The sequence below is a fragment of the Eleutherodactylus coqui genome, chromosome 12, assembly GCF_035609145.1.
Source record: "Eleutherodactylus coqui strain aEleCoq1 chromosome 12, aEleCoq1.hap1, whole genome shotgun sequence".
In the NCBI taxonomy this organism is placed as follows: domain Eukaryota; kingdom Metazoa; phylum Chordata; class Amphibia; order Anura; family Eleutherodactylidae; genus Eleutherodactylus; species Eleutherodactylus coqui.
Window position 1 is genome coordinate 60154746 of NC_089848.1, and position 18748 is coordinate 60173493.

The window sequence follows — 18748 nt, forward strand, 5'->3', positions numbered from 1 at the left end:
GAAGCTACGTTCTCTCTCACCATCCAAAACGGGGACATTTCTGCTTCATCAATCTGTGTCTAATATTCCTCCTCCTCCTCCTGCTCCTCCTCCTGAAACCTCACGTAATCACGCTGAACGGGCAATTTTTCTTAGGGCCACAAGGCTCACTCAAATAATTTTTCTAAACAATTTTTATATGTTTCAATGCTCTTAAAAGCGTTGAAACTTTAACTTGAACCAATTTTTCGTTAAACTGGGCTGCCTCCAGGCCTAGTTACCACTTAAGCCACATTAACCAAAGCGATTAATGGGTTTCACCTGCCCTCTTGGTTGGCCATGGCCAATTTTTTTGATGTACATTAGTACTGTTGATACAGCAATTTATGTGGGCCCTCGCCTACAGTGTAATCAAATGAATTTTTAGCCCACCTGCATTACAGCTGATGTTACATCCGCTGTGTTGGGCAATGCAATGGGATATTTTTGTGTATCGCCGGTGGGTTCCAGGGAGCCACCCATGCTGTAGGTGCACACGGAGTTTAACCTACATGTGTCCACTTCTAAAGAACCCCAGTCAGACTGGGGCATGCAGTGTGGGCCGAAGCCCACCTGTATTAAGCACGACATTACTACCTCAGCTGTGTTGGGCACTGCAATGGGATATTTCTATGTACCGCCGGTGGCTTCCTGGCACCCACCCATGCTGTGGGTCCACAGGGAATTATAAATGCATGTGTTTCCACTTGTAAAGAACCCCAGTCTGACTGGGGCATGCAGTGTGGGCCGAAGCCCACCTGCATTAAACATGACATTACTACCTCAGCTGTGATGGGCACTGCAATGGGATATTTTTATGTACCGCCGGTGGGTTCCAGGGAGCCACCCATGCTGTCGGTCCACAGGGACTTCACAATAGGGAGTTGTACCTGCCTGTGTCTATGAATTAAAAACCGCGGTCTGACTGGGGCATGCAGACACCTTGACAGAATGAATAGTGTGTGGCACATAGCTTCCCCATTGCTATGCCCACGTGTGCAGCTCCTCATGGCGGTGGCACAGGATTATATTTCTCATTGCTTCTGTACAGCATTGTGGGCTATCGCCCCGCCCCTTTTAAAGAGGGTCGCTGCCTAGCCATGCCAACCCTCTGCAGTGTGTGCTTGCGGTTCCTCCTCATGGCAGACGCACTTCTAAATAGACATGAGTGTGGCGTGGCATGAGGGCAGCTGAAGGCTGCGCAGGGACACTTTGGTGTGCGCTGTGGGGGGGAGGGGGGCGGTTGGGCAGCATGTAAGCCAGGAGAAGTGGCAGTGGAGTGTCATGCAGGCAGTGATTGTGCTTTGTTGGAGGTAGTGTGGTGCTTAGCTAAGGTATGCATTGCTAATGAGGGCTTTTCAGAAGTAAAAGTTTTTGGGAGGGGGGGGCCCCACTCTTGCCGCTATTGTGGCTTAATAGTGGGACCTGTGAACTTGAGATGCAGCCCAACATGTAGCCCCTCGCCTGCCCTGCCCTGTCCATTGCTGTGTCGTTCCCATCACTTTCTTGAATTGCCCAGATTTTCACACAAGGAAACCTTAGCGAGCATCGGCGAAATACAAAAATGCTCGGGTCGCCCATTGACTTCAATGGGGTTCGTTACTCGAAACGAACCCTCGAGCATCGCGGTAATTTCGTCCCGCGTAACGAGCACCCGAGCATTTTCGTGCTCGCTCATCTCTAGTAATAACCATGTATAGGATGACTGGGATACTGTATTTAGTTTAACCTTTTGTGGTGATGACTTTTATTTCCAACTCTGAGGTTTGTTTCCAATCATTGGGCCTCTACCCACGCTGCATACACCGGGCATGAAATGTTCTACTCATGAAAACATTTTAGCTAACGTGAAAATAATATGATTAATGACTCTCCATTGATTGCAGCAGTTCAGGAATGCCTCTTGCACTTTGAGGGGGGGGGGGGTAATAAATAAATTACCTGAAAGTGCTACGGAATAAGTTGGCGCTATACAAATAACAAGAAGGTGAGTGAGGAGACTTATAAGGCCATGCATGCTCCTCTGGGAAATATATGCAAATAAGGAAGATGGAACAATACCTCTCCAGCACCACCTATTGGATGGCAGCATTCCTGCAAATCAATGTCCAACCCTTCATACAGGTCTTTATAACAATGATTGGAAATTAAAAACCAAGCCAGAATCCATACACAGACAGCAGTTTTGGGGTTTTTTTGCAATCTGGGGTCACAACCATGATGGTACTTAAAGACTCGTCAACTTGAACATAATAACTGGAGCCACTGAGCAAAACAAGGTTGGTACGAAAATAGACACTACATACCTTATGATCTGTCGACTGTGGTGCGTTCTGATATTCCAGTCAGTTGTGCAGCTTTTTTTTCAAAGTTTTCCAAACCCCAGACGCAAGCAACGCACAGTCATTTTTTCAGCGAGATGTATGACTTTTCAAAGAAAGAGCCCTTTCTGATGGATCCCCCCAATAACACACACCTCTTATTAATACACTTCCTAGAATATCAGTCAGAACATTGGCAACCAGTGAACCAATTCAGAGGTTGATGGCAGTTTTCACAGTCCTGATTGTTTGCAAGTAAATAGCACTGTTCATGAACTCGATGACATTGGTGTTATTCGTACCAGCTGTATTAGACTGGAGAGTCTTCTCAGTCGTTGAAATGTCAATCCATTTTAATTTGAGGTTACAGTAAGAATGTTCTTTGATGCTCACAGCAACCCAACAGAGCTAAGCTTTCATTTTACCAGAACTCATTAATATATGAAAGCTGAGCTCTGATTGGTTGCTATGGGCAAAAATGACATTTTTACTATAGGACACAAAAACTAGGCTGAAAAAGACAAAGGTCCATCCAGTTCAGCCCATTTCCAATCCACCATGTTGATCCAGAGGAAGGCAAAAGGACCGAAAGGCAGAAGCTAATTTACCCCATTATGGGGGAAAAAAATCCTTCCTGACTCCATAAGGGCAGTCAGAATAGTCCCTGGATCAACATTTGAAAAGTTCCTACCTGACTCCAAGTCCAGCAGTCGGAAGATCCCCGGATCAACAACCTCGCTGGTTATTTACTATCTATATCCTGTAATGTCATTGTGCTCTAAAAAGACATCTAGTCCCCTCTTAAACTCCTCTATGGATTTTGCCATCGCCACGTCCTCAGGCAGAGAGTTCCACAGTCTCACTGCTCTTACAGTAAAGAACCCCCTTCTCTATCAGTGAGGAAACCTTCTTTCCTCTAAACATAGAGGATGCCCTCTTGTTACCATCATAGTCCAGTGTATAAACAGATCATGGGAGAGATCCTTGTGTTGTCTCCTGATGTTATTTGATCACCCCTTAACCGTCTTTTTCCTAGGGTGAATAATCTCTTATTTTATTGGTTAATAGGCGACCAAAAAACTATGTTTAAATCTCCCCAATATTATTGAGAAAGCAGGGTGGACATAAGCTTCACTTTTCAATCAAGGGGGGTATGAGAATTGGCGAGAAAGCAACAGTGGGACACATTCTTCAGTCCCATGTTCAATCAGGGGGACATTATCTTCATTTGATCCAAAAATGTGCTATATGGTCCAAAGACTACTTTATACAATGTATAACATATTCAAAATCCTTTACACACATTAATACAATTTTTTAAAAATATAATTGCTTTTTGGCAACATTTACATTACTCACAACCCCATAGAAATATCTTTGCCCAATTTGAGAAAATGTATTATAAGCCGTGCACTACAATTAGCATAAAAAAGCCACAAATTATGGTGCACAACACAGCTGTGCAATAGTTTGCCACTTTTTGCCTTCTTCAGAGTTCTTTCGACACTTTTCCAAAGGGGAATGAAAATTAGGCGGGGCTTAGCGGAGGGGCGTGATCTTCCAGAATATTTCTGCTGCACAGACAACGAAAGATCAGCAAAACCTATTAAGATGTATGCATCACTTAATAAATTTGGTACATCTTTCTATGGCTCACTGCTGCTAAAAATTGGCGTTAAAGTGCCAATCTTTAGTACATTTTTTCCATTGAGTTTCACCGGTACATTGCACTAAGTTTAAAAAAAAAAAAGGCCGAACACATGTACCTTTTCACACAAGCTCACAAAAGTACTTGGAATTTTTATTGTTCTTCTTTCCTTATACATGGGGAACCATAACAAAAACAGGTTAACCTCTTGTATTTTTTTAACATGCCTATTTGCTGTATATTTGGCCTTTGCAGCTATATATAAGAAACTGACCCTAAACCCTCACACCTTATAACATTAAAGTAAACATGCACAGCCTAACCTCAAGTAACTTTATGATATCTTCTGTAAAGCTGGTTTTCATCACTCCGAATCTGAATGAAATTAATGGGGTATTAAAAGGACTATAATTCATAAACATTTTGTTCCTTCCAGTTATAGTATGTTTTCCATATGTCCCCCTGCAATTACAGCTCAACCAGTTAATTATGCAGCAGAGAAGAATGTTCTCTAAGATTAAGTTGGAAATTAGTGTGTTTTCTAAACCAAGCATTCTCTGAATGTTGGGTCCCAAGAATGTATTTGTATGTTTCAAAAACACTAAAAAACACAAATACAACAAAAGAAATAACTAAAAAAGTACATTTAATGTCTGTTTCCATGAACTTCTCATATTATTATTACCATGGCATATTAAATACATGTATGCCTTACATTATATACTATTTATGGCGGGTAATGGTCAATAACGTTTTTGCATCTGTAACATTAGCTGTTCATATATGATATGTATTGTGCTGGCTGTGGTATAATTAGCGACTGGCCGTTGTGATATTATTTTCTGCTATCGGGAAAGACTCATTTTTTATGTTTCTCTAACCCGTTTGAGTGTGTTTGTGATGCTGTGGTATATTTAATATGAGCCTGATATTAATTATGGCTTTTATTCTCTTGCTTTATAGATTTATATAGCTTGTATGAATGCTTGGAGTACAATTATTTTTGTTGTAAGTAAAGGTTCATTCACATCAACGCGGAAGGTTCCATTCGGAACTTTCGTCGCTGGTTTAACCCTTTGCAATCCAATTTTGGATTAAGGTTTTCCTAGGGGGCTTTCTCTTTCTGCCATTATACAATGGCGCCATCTGCTGGTTAGAGCCAGTACTGTGGTATGGGGCATGCTGGAGAGGCCCCCAACAATAGAGCGGCCTGTAATCTACAGTAAGAATACCCTGCTGGACGTCTTCCGACATTAGAGATGTACAGCCTTCAATCAGAATGTCTTTAGATGTCAGACAGTGGATTAGAAAGGGTTAAGCTAGAAAACAGGATGAAATAGAGCTGCCTGCTATTTTGTTCTGTAAATTCCAGCTAAATTCTGGACTGCTGGCCAGAAATTAAACAGACCCCTATTCTAGTCAATGAGATGGCCGTTCGGTTCTGTCATAAGGCGAAACCATTCGACCAAGGGGTGCTGTTTTCCTGCACCCTGCACAGCGCAGGAAAACGGAATCCCCTATTGGTAATGTGAACGAACCCTTACATGTTGTTATAGATGTCTTCTTGACAAAACAATACACGGACCATTCATGTTAAAGGGAATGTATCCTCTGTGAATGACATTATATGGTTTATCTCAAGTTTTTATTATAATCAGATGTTTGTTTGTTTTTTCTCTTTGTTTATGGCCCATTTACAACGGCTGCTACATTGCGAGAGAAAATAATTGCAGCATGCTGAATATTGCCATGATTTGCTATGTATTGTAGCCCATGTTTCCCTATGGAGCCTTCCTTTGTGTTGCCATCAAATTAAATGGCTGTGATTGGTTCATCGAGCGCTGCAGTGACTGGCTGAGCCACGGTGCTCGAGAACCAATCAGAGCCAGCACTTCCTGGAGGCGCGTTTTTTGAACCCTCTGACCAGGAAGCGCTGGCTGAAGACTACAAACATGTCCCGGAGCTTCAGGACAAGTTCGGCGGAGCGGACAGCACCTGTTAGGTGATGGGTTTTTTTAATGCAGGTAGGGCTTATTTTTGGGTTAGGACTTATACTTCACCCCCAAAAAATCCAGACAATCGCAGTGATATCACATAGAACACAGCTGCGATATCGCTGCGATTTTCTTGCGGCGATTTCACTGTTGCCTATATGAAAGAGGCTTAAAGGGTTACACTATGTAACAGGAACCTAATAGTGAAAGGAAATGCAGTATGAAATAAAGTACTGTAAGTCACATGAGCAGAATATTGTGCAAAGCTGATGCATTTTATTTGTGCTACCGCATGGATATTTCCCACTAAATGCATGATTATGGCTGGGTGACATTTCCTGTCTCACAAAATCAAATTTCAATAATTTCATAGAAAGACACATTAAACTAATATTCATTTTGGGGTTTAAGTGGAATTCTGTAGGAAACCCAACTACTGGAAGTACATATAAACCTTTGTAGCAATTAACAGCCACTCATATATCCTTTCACCTTCAAGCTAGAATTATTGTAATATGAATTTATGAAATGAGGCAATCTGCATTAAATGTATTATTGTAACCTCACACTGCCCTCATGTAATAAAAAGCAGAATAACAGTTCATAAAAACAATTTAATAAAAGTGTAAAAATCAATATTAAACACAAACTTTTGTTGTTATAGTAATTGTAGTGAATGTTAGTTTAGGATATTTTAATGAAGGATCAAAGACGTAGCTGCTCTTAAAGGGCAGGTGGTATTGGCGCTTTAGGGCATGAACTTTACTTATTCCTGAACTAGACATGGATCCTGAGTTTAAAATAAATGCCGACAAACAGGAGGAATGAACTTGGTTGGGTACCTAACAAGTCTTGGCCTCAGGGGCGTAACTAAAGGCTCAGGGGCCCTGATGCAAAACGTGAGCTGCGCCCCCCTCCCCTCTATCTGTATCTGTACCCATACCCATACCTAAACCATGCTGCACAGAGACATAACTTGAAGCTTCTGGCCCCCAATGCAAAACCTGTAACAGGGCCCCAACTATAATGCTTTATTCATAGTACCGGGCTCCCTATATGGAGGAGAGAGGCCTTATGGGCCCCCTAAGGCTCCTGGGTCAGGGTGCAACCGCATCCCCTGCACCCTCTATAGTTACGCCCCTGCTTGGCCTTCAAAATTGGTCCACTGTTACCTGTTGAGCCTTAAGCACAAACCAAGTCAAACACATAAACCAGAATGGACTATCAACATAGTAAAAGCAAGTCCATATCTTACACCCGGCAGTTACGCCGGCAGTGGGTATGAGTGGGTGTGAGTGATAGCTGCCCCTGATTGGCTCAGCTCACACCCATTCATGAATTCATGAATGGGTGTGAGTGAGAGCTGCCTCTGATTGGCTCAGCGCAGGGACCAATCAGGGGCAGCTTTCACTCACACCCATTCATGAATTCATGAATGGGTGTGAGTGAGTGCTGCCTCTGATTGGCTCAGCGCTGAGCCAATCAGGGGCAGCTCTCACTCACACCCACTCACACCCACTGCCGACCGGCCGCGCTGAACTCCGTCTGCCGGGACAAGGTGAGTATATATATATTTTTTATTTTTACACATTTCTTGATGAATTGCAGGGAAGGGCTTATATATTTAAGCCCTTGCCGACAATTCATCCCGCGATCGCCCGCAGCGCATTGCTTTCAATGGAGCCGGCTGTATTGCCGGCTCCATTGAATTCAATGCGCTGGACAGCTCCAGCCCGTTTCTATTGAAACGTGGCTAGGAGCAGTTTTTTCGGGCGATTTTTTGGCCCCGGTCACGCGATTTGCGGATGTGCATCCGTCATGCGATCCGCAAATCGCGGCAAAAAACGCCCGTGTGACTAAGGCCTAAAGCCCCATTTAGATGGGACGAGCTGACAGTGCATCCCAGTGAAGCTCGCTGGCTCAGAGTGCAGCCAACATGAAGGCGGTTCGGCTGGGGGAGCACTCTCTCCCCGCCTGCTTCCACTCACTGTAAGCAGGCAGTCGTTCAGAACTGAACGACTGCTCTTTACACTGAAAGGCTAGTCGTTCAGTTTTCTACATGCAGAAACTGAACAACTCTTGCTCGGTCATTCAGTCTCTGCATACATTCACATTCCTGCAAGTTTGGGAATTTTAACAACTCTCAATGATAATCGCCCTATGTAAATGGGCCATAAGTATAATATTGTGTTGCTTTTTCATATCTTGATGATACACTATCTATATATATATGTTTTGATTATCTTTCTTGACATCTTGTATGTCTTTTCATATCTTGCTTGTATATCTACTTTTATCAATTTAAGTAAACTTGATTAATATTTGGTTTACGTGAATGTGAACCCATTTATTCTCGCCTTGAACTTACCATAAAACATTTGGTGTGCAGCGGTGGGACAGTTTGAACTGCAATAATGCTGGATAGATTACAGTATCCTTGCTTTCATACTATCTATGACTCCACATCCTCATGATGTGAGCTGAAAAAGTTAAAAGGGGGGAGAGAGTAGCAATTAGACCCAGTGGGTTGTTGGACATTCTAGATACCTATATTAGACATAGGTTAATAAAGTTCCAGTTTGGATACCCCTGGGATGGATGCATTCGTAGCTCTGTTCCAGACATGTTGGACACCTATATGATTTGTAGGTTGGAAATTTCCATATGTCCCTATACCCACTGAAATGGGACAGCATTTTTGCACCACCCCCAGCCAAAATTGTTTTCAGCGGTGCATAGCAGCTGTATGTTTGCTCCTTGAATTGTGCGTGATTCTATTCGGAGCCGGAACGTATTGCACAAAGTATGTTTAATGTTAATAAATAGTAGCTGAATGTGAGAGAGCTAATATTTCATAAAGTGAAAGTATGTTAATTAGGACTATGAAGTGAAAGTAAATAGCTTTACCAAAGTGATGCAGGAGTGAAAACAAGTGAAGTACAGTAATTGAGGTTGTGCAGTCAGGTGCTTGGTACAGCTTGGTAGAGATAATGTTCTTCCAACTATTCGCCATTTGGGGGCGAGGGTTACTCATGAAGCTAACTTAGAAATTTGTGTGCTGTAAGTTAAAGTCTGTTCTTCTTAAAAGCAAATATATGCTGATTCGCAGGAATTAAGATATAATTTGACTGCTTATAAATGTGATCACTGCCTAAAAGATAGGATAGGATCAGTTTGTTTCAGCACTGACATTTTTTTCAACTGAAAATAGATAGCATTTTTATTTGATTCTAAAAAAAATTGTTATTTTTGGGTGACTTTTGGTGAAAAATCTATTTTTGTGACTCTTGTTTTGGCACTTACAGTAAGTGCATGTTCATCTCTGTTCATATTCTCCTATGTGTCATCTTCGATATTAGTTATGTGTACCATTGGAATGCTGAACATAGACTGAGGGAGCCATGCTTAAACAGTTGGCCAGACCATGCGACAAAGGGAAAGGGGTGTGGGGTGTGTGTGGGTAGGGGTAGAGCCAAGCAATGCAAAAGGAGGCAGGAGACAAAGGTGGACTTTATTCCGATGTGACAGCCTTTTGCTCCTCCTTAACACAGACATGATGTGCCACAGTGCAGAGAGATCAGCCCTATTCTCATCTGCACAAGGAAAGACTGAAAGCAATGGGATGATACTAAAAGGGAGGAGACACAGATTAGATATTAGATAGTGAGGGTGATCAATGAGTGGAACAGGTTGCCACAGGAGGTGGGGAGTTCTCCTTCAATGGAAGTGTTCAAACAAAGACTGGACAAATATCTGTCTAGGATGATTTAGTGAGTCCTGCACTGAGCAGGGGGTTGGACCCAATGACCCTGGAGGTCCCTTCCAACTCTACCATTCTATGAGTCTAACAAAGAACAGGAGAAAAAGCTTGTCTCCATATGAGTTATATATATATGTACTGTATATATATAAAATCTGACACGTGCGCTCACACTATACATGGTATACTCAAAGTATTGGTGTGGGATCCATTTTTTATATTAATTAAAATTCTATATTTAAAGTGTATATTTATGCTTACATTTTAAGCATAGATAACAAGCAAAAGTGACTGATCAAGCCAACATGATTGCTCAGACGTTTATATTGAATATATGACAATGAATCACGAGGTTATTAATATATATACTGTATATCAAATAAGTGTGAACAACAAATAATATTTGATTAAATTGCATGCCTGACCACAAATTTATGAAACAAAATGACACTTTTGATATATGACTTACTTATACACTCTATAGCCAGAGTAATATGATCTTACTGTAACACATTGTGCTTTTTAAAGTAATAAACAAGTGATTGAAGACTAGGGATAGACATAATAAGGGTGAGTGTGTACTTTGGTGTAGGAGCAAGTAGATTAGGTCCAATGTAGAGGTTAGAAAACATGCTATTATGGAAAATCACAGGTCATTTTGGACAAAACCATATTTGCTTTTACTTGGACTGAACAAATTGTGGTGTGAAATGTGTGACTTTGTCTTATTCGCTTGATGAAGGTGTGGTGAAGAATAAATCCTGGACTGAGAAGCTTTACAATGCACTCCACACAATTTACTGCTATGAACTGCATTATTTCACACTGCAATAGACTGAGCTGTTCCTCATTCAGTTGATTCTGGATTGTGTTATTCTGGATTACATTCATTCTGGACTGAGCTCGTATTTTGGATTAATCTGATTCTAAACTGCTTTATTCTGCTAAAATATTGGGAACTTTTCACATATTTGTTTTATTAAGTTCAGGCTGCATCTGTGCAGTAGAGCCCAAAGAACTGACAAGTCAACCAGAGAGCCATCACCAGGGGTGAGGCTTCCAGCGGTACCTACTACCCAACCACAAGACTTTAACCACAGGTCTGCCATTCTGAGGCCTTGTTGCTTGCCTTTCTCTTGGCCTGGAGTGGATCTTATGTGGCAAAGACTTTCCGCAGTACACTGCCATCCAGCGGGACTGCAAAAGAATGCGCAGTCAAGCAAGGGGAGGGTCACACAGTAAAGCTCCTCTCTGAAGGCCAGAGACAATAAATCCTGGATAGCACTACTACAGAAAAGGGGCTCTACAGTCAGCCATGGGCACCTGTATTCAAAATCAACACGGAGAAAGAAGGGGTAGACAACTTATGGACTTCATTATGCCGGAGACTTTGTACTTTCAAGGCCTAAGGAGAAAGAAGACTTTTCCAAAAGACGACATACCAGTTTTTGATTTTTTGTTTTTAAGCCCAAGTGTGACCATACTAGTTTTCTGTTAGCAGCCACAGACATGGGGGAACAGCGTAGTAGTGTTTTAATTTCACTAATACCACTGAGGGATAACTGTAGAGAAATGTATCTGTAGAAAATCCCCAATGATTCCAATTAATTGCTTGGGGTGAAGACAGAGAATTTCGCAAATATTAATTTATATACTGGAAAAATGTTATTGGTTTCATTTCATGCCTGACACCTCAGACTTCTAGATGTAACTGGAAATTCTATAGCTCAAGTGGAAACATTAAAATATTATTTTACCAAGAAACACCAAAGCACCCTACCCGAATGTTAAAAAAAGGGGGGAAAATTGGTTTAAGGTTGTATTCCGGTAGGTAAAAAGCTTATTAGCAATTGTGTACATTTTGTTGGTTATAATACTTATATTATATATACTTTTCCATGTATTGTTGCATGTGTACTGGTAAGGTCCTGAGTTTAAAGATTTGCTATTGGTTGTGGTGAATTAAGATCATACAGTCAAGGGATGAAATGTGCATTGAAGGAGAATTTTTTGGCTCTTATGCTTTTAAATTCAGTAATTTAGTAAATACTCGTAGCTTGGAAAGTCCAACCCTCACACTTAGCACAGGTTCATACAATAACATAATCCTCAATCATGATGTCTCATTGGATAATTAAGTAGAATCATCATGTAGTGTCATCAGTGGTATATAAGTCACTGCAGACGAAAGGAGGAAGGAGTCCATCATGGGGTGATGCTCAATGTCTGCTCTTGACCCCTGGGGTTGAACATTGACCCCACTCCTCTAGATTGATTTTACCTGTATAATATTGGTTTTCTTTTTTGTATCTTGCTGATACATTATCTGTACATCCTGTTTGTATCATTTGATGATCTTGGATGTCTTTTGATATCTTGCATGTATATCTACTTTGATCACTTTAAGTAAACTTGATTAAATGTTGACGTATGTTTATGTGAACCTATTTATTCTTGCCTTGGAACCCACTATTATATAAACAACACACCAAAAAACGAATGAAGAGCAGAAGTAGAATGTAACCAGGAATAGTAACTAGAAAGAGCAAAAGGGATATTTAATGTGTGAAGCTAGCATTAATTGAGGAAAGCTTATGATGTGCAGAAAGCTACTGGACTATAGTGGGATAAGGTACTGTACATCATCAATGTCCGTAACTGATATTCAGGGCTAGTCTTTAAAATGTTCAACCTTTGAGGACACACATGGGGCATTATCTTACTCCAGCTAGGCACAGACTGGGACTTAAAGTAGCCCAGGATAATAAGCCATGCCAGCTCACATGCATCTGTGATTGCCATTACTTTCGTAGTGAAAGAGGATTGGGAATCACTGGATGTTGTGATGGTAACATTGGTCATTGTTGATTGTGATATTTATTCTAATTGCCATAGTCTCAGTTGAGAAGAAATTTTTCTCCAAAGTTAGGTATATTGACTTCTGCATAAGAGGGGTTGTTTTTAGAGATGAGCGAGTATACTTGCTAAGGCACATTACTCGAGCGAGTAGTGCCTTAGCTGAGTATCATGCCGCTCGTCTCTAAAGATTCGGGGGCCGGCGGGGAGCGGCGGGGGAGAGCGGGGGGAACGGAGGGGAGATCTCTCTCTCCCTCTCGCCCCCCCCCCCCCCCCGCTCCCCCCTGCTCACCGCCGCAACTCACCTGTCACCCGCGCCGGCAGCCGAATCTTTACAGACGAGCGGGAGGATTCTCGGCTAAGGCACTACTCGCTCGAGTAGTTAGCCTTAGCTAGTATACTCGCTCATCTCTAGTTGTTTTGCTTTCCTCTGGATCATCGGTGCAGAAGAATAGGTAGAACTAGATTTTATTATAACCTTATTTACATTAGTGATCCCAATGTGTTAGAACGAAAAAACAACTATCATGTAACAATTTCTGCCAGAATATAGATCACACAAGCTGGCTGTATGGTCCACAAGAAAATCAGCCAGCCCCAACAACACAGGCATAAAATAACACTTCCTGATACTTTATAAATGTACTAATGGTTGGAAGATTATCGATCTATAGAGAGGCCCTAAATACTAAACATTGGGGATAGACTGAACTGGATGGAAATATGTCTTTTTTCGGCCTTACGTACTATGTTACTATGTAACTGTTGTGAGTTCTGCTGAATACAACATAATTGAAAGGTGCACACTGATGTCAGATACCTCATTCACATTAAAGGATTTTCCCCGACATTAAAATCATGGAAACATAGAAAATTGACAACAGAAAAAAACCACATGGTCCATCTAGTCTGCCCTTTTTATTCATCTCTTTGGATAGATGTATGTTATCCCAGGTATGCTTAATGTAGTTTTCCAGGTATTTTCCATTGATGACCTTTTCTTAGAATAGGTATAGTTGATCAGTGGGAGTCCACTGCTTGGGATCCCCACCAATCATCTTATCCTCTGGCCCTCTGTCAGTGCAGCCAAGTCAAACGTCCACCTTGGGATTGGAGCCAGTAGTGTAATAAAAGGCTTCGCTCCCATTGAAATGAATGGGAGTGATGCCTTCCATTACACTTCTGGCTCCTCAGTGTGATCGTTGCTGGAAGTGAAATAGAAGAAATTGCTCTCATTGAAATTAATGGGAGTAAAGACTTCCTTTACACTTCCAGCTGCTCCCTCAATATGGACATCCAGCTTGGCTGCACCGCCAGCGGGCCCAAGGATCAGATGATTGGTGGTGTTCCTGAGCCGTAGATGCCCACTGATTAAATATTGATGACCTATTCTGTGGATAGGTCTTCAATAGTAAATGCCAAGAAAGCCCCTTTAAATTAATTTATTATCGATTTTTCAACCCCATCAATTGGAAATTTGCTCCAAGCATCTATTACTATTTAAGCAAAATAATATTTCCTAATCTTGCTTCTGATTTTTGCCCACAACTAAGATTGTGTTCCTTGTTCTTGGGTTTAGCTCCTTATTAAAATATTTTCCTCCGGAACCTAATTTATACCTTCAACATATTTAATTCAATCATGTCCACCCTCTCCCTTCTCTCCTCCGGGCTATACAAATTAAGTTCTTTAAGTTTTTTCTGATAAGGTTTTGTTCTTGAGACCATCGACTATTTTTGTAGCCTGTCTTTGGACTTGTTCTATTTTATCAGTGTCTTTCTGTAGATGAGGTCTCCAGAACTGAACACAGTTTTCCAGATATGTCCTCACTAGAGCTTTATACAACGGGATCACAATCATCCTCTTTCTACTGGTTATACCCCTAGCTATGCAGCTGAGCACCCTATTTGCTTTCTTTGCTCCCTGACTGACTCATTTTAAGACCATCAGAAATCACAACCCAAAAACCCTTCTCTTCACATACAGTGCTTTAAAATTGGAGCATATATCAATTAATTTTTAGGTCTTAGTTAAGAAAAAATGGTCAGAAATATTTACTAATTATTTTAGACTGCAGGACCACGTGGTACTATTGCACACAGCATGCACAGAAACCATGCCATTACCACATTAAGTTAAAAGGAATCTGTCACCAGGTATAAGCACCATAAACTAAGTTATGGTGCTCATATGTCAGGTTGTCTGGAGCCCGGGAAGGTATTTCTTGGCTCCCCGATCCAGCACTGGCACTCCCAAAAGTCAGTGCATGGTGCTCATACATGGTGACAGAATCACAGAAGATCCCTTAAAACTTATAATGTTCTATTTCAATATCTTAAAAAACACACACGTTGGGCTCGATCATCAACTGATGAAAGGACAAAGACAAGACGACATACAGAACACACGTGCTCATATACGTCACAGTGTTACCGCACAAGGGAGGTTTCAAAATGAGACTGAGTTCATACGTCTATGATGTAGCTTCATGAATCTCATATTGTGAAAAAATTCCCGAGAAGTCGGTGTTTCAAATCGTATCTCATATAGAACTGGGGTGATTATGGTGTGATTGTCTGAGATCACATCTCAGCACAGTGTCTTATCCCAATCTATTTGTCGATTTGATTGAGCACTTTCATTTATTGGTTCAACTTAGTGGACTGACCAACTACTTTACAAGGGTTAGCCTAAATGAGCAGATAGTTCCAAAACTTCATAAGTTTAATCAACAACTAGATCTTTACAAAATTCAAAATTCAGAGTACAAGGTTCCATGCATTTCTGTCGGACCTTCGACTTATCAAGAACCGTATGGTCAATGGTCTAGGGCAGACCTGGGCAAAGCACGGCCCGCGGGCCACATCCGGCCCGCTGAATAGCTCGGACCGGCCCGCAAAGAGTCCGGTGTCAGCAACGGGAAGCAGCTAATTCTCGGTATGTAGCCCCGCCCCCGGCCCACCTCTCCCCATTGCAAATAGTGCAGGGGGGCGGAGAGGAGGCAGAGAGGGGGCGGGAGCTCAGTTCCTGCTCCTGGGCTCTTCCAGTCTCCCCCCCCCCTGCACATGAGGACAACGTATATCGGCTCGGCGTGAAAACCGAGCCGATATACGTTCGTCTGAATGCAGCCTCAAAGGGGTCTTTCAGGGAAATACTTAACGACCAATGACGTACCTGGTACGTCATGGAGCGTCGGGGTATGTATGAAGAGAGGTTGCGATGCAACCTCTCTTCATACAGTGCGGGCATCAGCTGTTTATAACAGCTGACATCCGCGGGCAATAGCCGCGAGCGGCCGCGCGGCCGATCGCGGCTATTGACCATTTAAATGCCGCTGTCAATTCTGACAGCGGCATTTAAATCCCCCAAACGATGTTCGGGGGTCCCGCACGGCCCCCCCGCGGTGAGATCGGGAGAGCCGTGCATGTGTCATGGCAGCCGGGGGCCTACTGAAAGGCCCCAGGGCTGCCTTAGCAGACTGCCTATCAAGCCGTCCCCGTGGGGTGGCTTCATAGGCTGCCTGTCAAAAAGCAATATGACGTAATGCTATAGCATTACGTCATACTGCAGGAGCGATCAAAGCATCGCATCTTAAAGTCCCCCAGGGGGACTTCAAAGTAAAGTAAAAAAAAAAAATCAATAAAGTTTTTTTTTAATTGAAAAAAAAAAAAGTTGTAAAAGTTTAAATCCCCCCCCTTTTGACATATCTATTATTAAAAAATCTAAATAATAAATTAAAAATATGTATTTGGTATCACCGCGTCCGTAAAAGTCCGAACTATCAAAGTACCACATAATTTTTCCCGCACGGTGAACATCGTTCGAAAAAAGAAATGAAGAACGCCAGAAATGCATTTTTTTAGTTACCCTGTCTCCCAGAAAAAACGCAATAAAAAGCGATCAAAAAGTCGTATGTATTCCAAAACGGTACTATCAGAAACTACAGGACATCCCGCAAAAAATGAAACCTTGCTCAACTACGTCGACGGAAAAATAAAAAAGTTATTGCGCGCACAAAATGACCGCAGAAAATAATTGAAAAACATTTTATGTCTTTAAAAAAAAAAAAGAGGAGTATAGTAAAAAAAAAACCTATACAAGTTTGGCATCGTAGTAATCGGACCGACCCATAGAATAAAGTTATCATGTCGTTTATGTTGCCATTTGTGCGCCGTAGAAGCAAGACGCACTAAAAGATGGCAAAATGTCGTTTTTTTTTCATTTTACTCCACTTAGAATTTTTTAAAAGTTTTTCAGTACATTATATGGTACTTTAAATAGCACCATTGAAAAATACAACTCGTCCCGCAAAAAACAAGCCCTCATACAGCGACGTGGATGGATAAATAAAGGAGTTATGATTTTTTTAAAGGGGGGAGGAAAAAACGAAAATTGAAAAAGAAAAATGCCCGCGTCATTAAGGGGTTAATGACCTATCATCAGGATAGGTCATCAATAGTTGATCCCCCAGGGTCTGTCGTTCAGGAGCCCGACCAATCAGCTATTTGAACAAATATAGATGCGTGGATGATTGACATATACAGATGACACCACACGTATGCCTCTACTAGAGATCTCACAGAACCTGATTGTTGGCTGCAGGAGATCGGAGATCCTGATAGAGGGTTTTTTGATAGGCGTGCATAGCAATGTGCATGGAGCCTTCGTATGTTGGTCTGGCCCTCTAAAACCATTCCAATTTCTCATGTGGCCCCATGGAAAAATTAATTGCCCACCCCTGGTCTAGGGTATATTCATAGGTCTGTCTATATATCGATTTGACAGACATATGGTTAATAGTATCAAGGTAAATTTGTCTAGATAGTTGATTTTTATAGGAACAAAGATAATTACTAGTATGTCCTGATCCCATATAGATAGAAAATTTGGGATCTCAGGATTGTGATAGTTACTAGTATGTCCTGATCCTATATAGATAGAAAATTTAGGATATCAGGATTGTTATTCCATACTCGATAATAATCACATCTCCCTTAGTTTGGCAGATATCAGTCAGATTATATGACCCGTCTCCTGATGGCTAGAGATTGGTCAAGGCGATTTGATGAGATCGCTAACTAAGGCAGGGTCCATTTAACATGACCTCATTGCCCTGATATCGAAGCCAAAAACTTTCAGAACTCAGCATAAAGCAGGGGACAATACCCCTTAGCCTAAGTCTAGATCTATTAGGCTAAGCTTAAGGGTGCGTTCACACGAACGTATATCGGCTCTGTTTTCACGCTGAGCCGATATACGTTGTCCTCATGTGCAGGGGGGGAGGCTGGAAGAGCCCAGGAGCAGAAACTCAGCTCCCGCCCCCTCTCTGCATCCTCTCCGCCCCTCTGCACTATTTTCAATGGAGAGAGGTGGAACGAGGGCGGGGCTAATTCCCGGAACTTAGCTCCGCCCCCGTTCCGCCTCCTTTCATTGCAAATAGTGCAGAGGGGCGGAGAGGAGGCAGAGAGGGGGCGGGAGCTCAGTTCCTGCTCCTGGGCTCTTCCAGCCTCCCCCCCTGCAGATGAGGAGGACGTATATTGGCTCGGCATGAAAACCGAGCCGATATACGTTCGTGTGAATGCACCCTTAGAGAGAGAGTTGTGTAGCCTCCTGCCCTGCTGGTGGGTAGTTAGCGATCTCATCAAATCGCCTTGACCAATCTCTAGCCATCAGGAGACGGGTCATATAATCTGACTGATATCTGCCAAACTAAGGGAGATGTGATTATTATTGAGTATGGAATAGCAATCCTGATATCCTAAATTTTCTATCTATATAGGATCAGGACATACTAGTAACTATCACAATCCTGAGATCTCAAATTTTCTATCTATATGGGATCAGGGCATACTAGTAATTATCTTTGTTCCTATAAAAATCAACTATCTAGACAAATTTACCTTGATACTATTAACCATATGTCTGTCAAATCGATATATAGACAGACCTATGAATATACCCTAGACCATTGACCATACGGTTCTTGATAAGTCGAAGGTCCGACAGAAATGCATGGAACCTTGTACTCTGAATTTTGAATTTTGTAAAGATCTAGTTGTTGATTAAACTTATGAAGGTTTGGAACTATCTGCTCATTTAGGCTAACCCTTGTAAAGTAGTTGGTCAGTCCACTAAGTTGAACCAATAAATG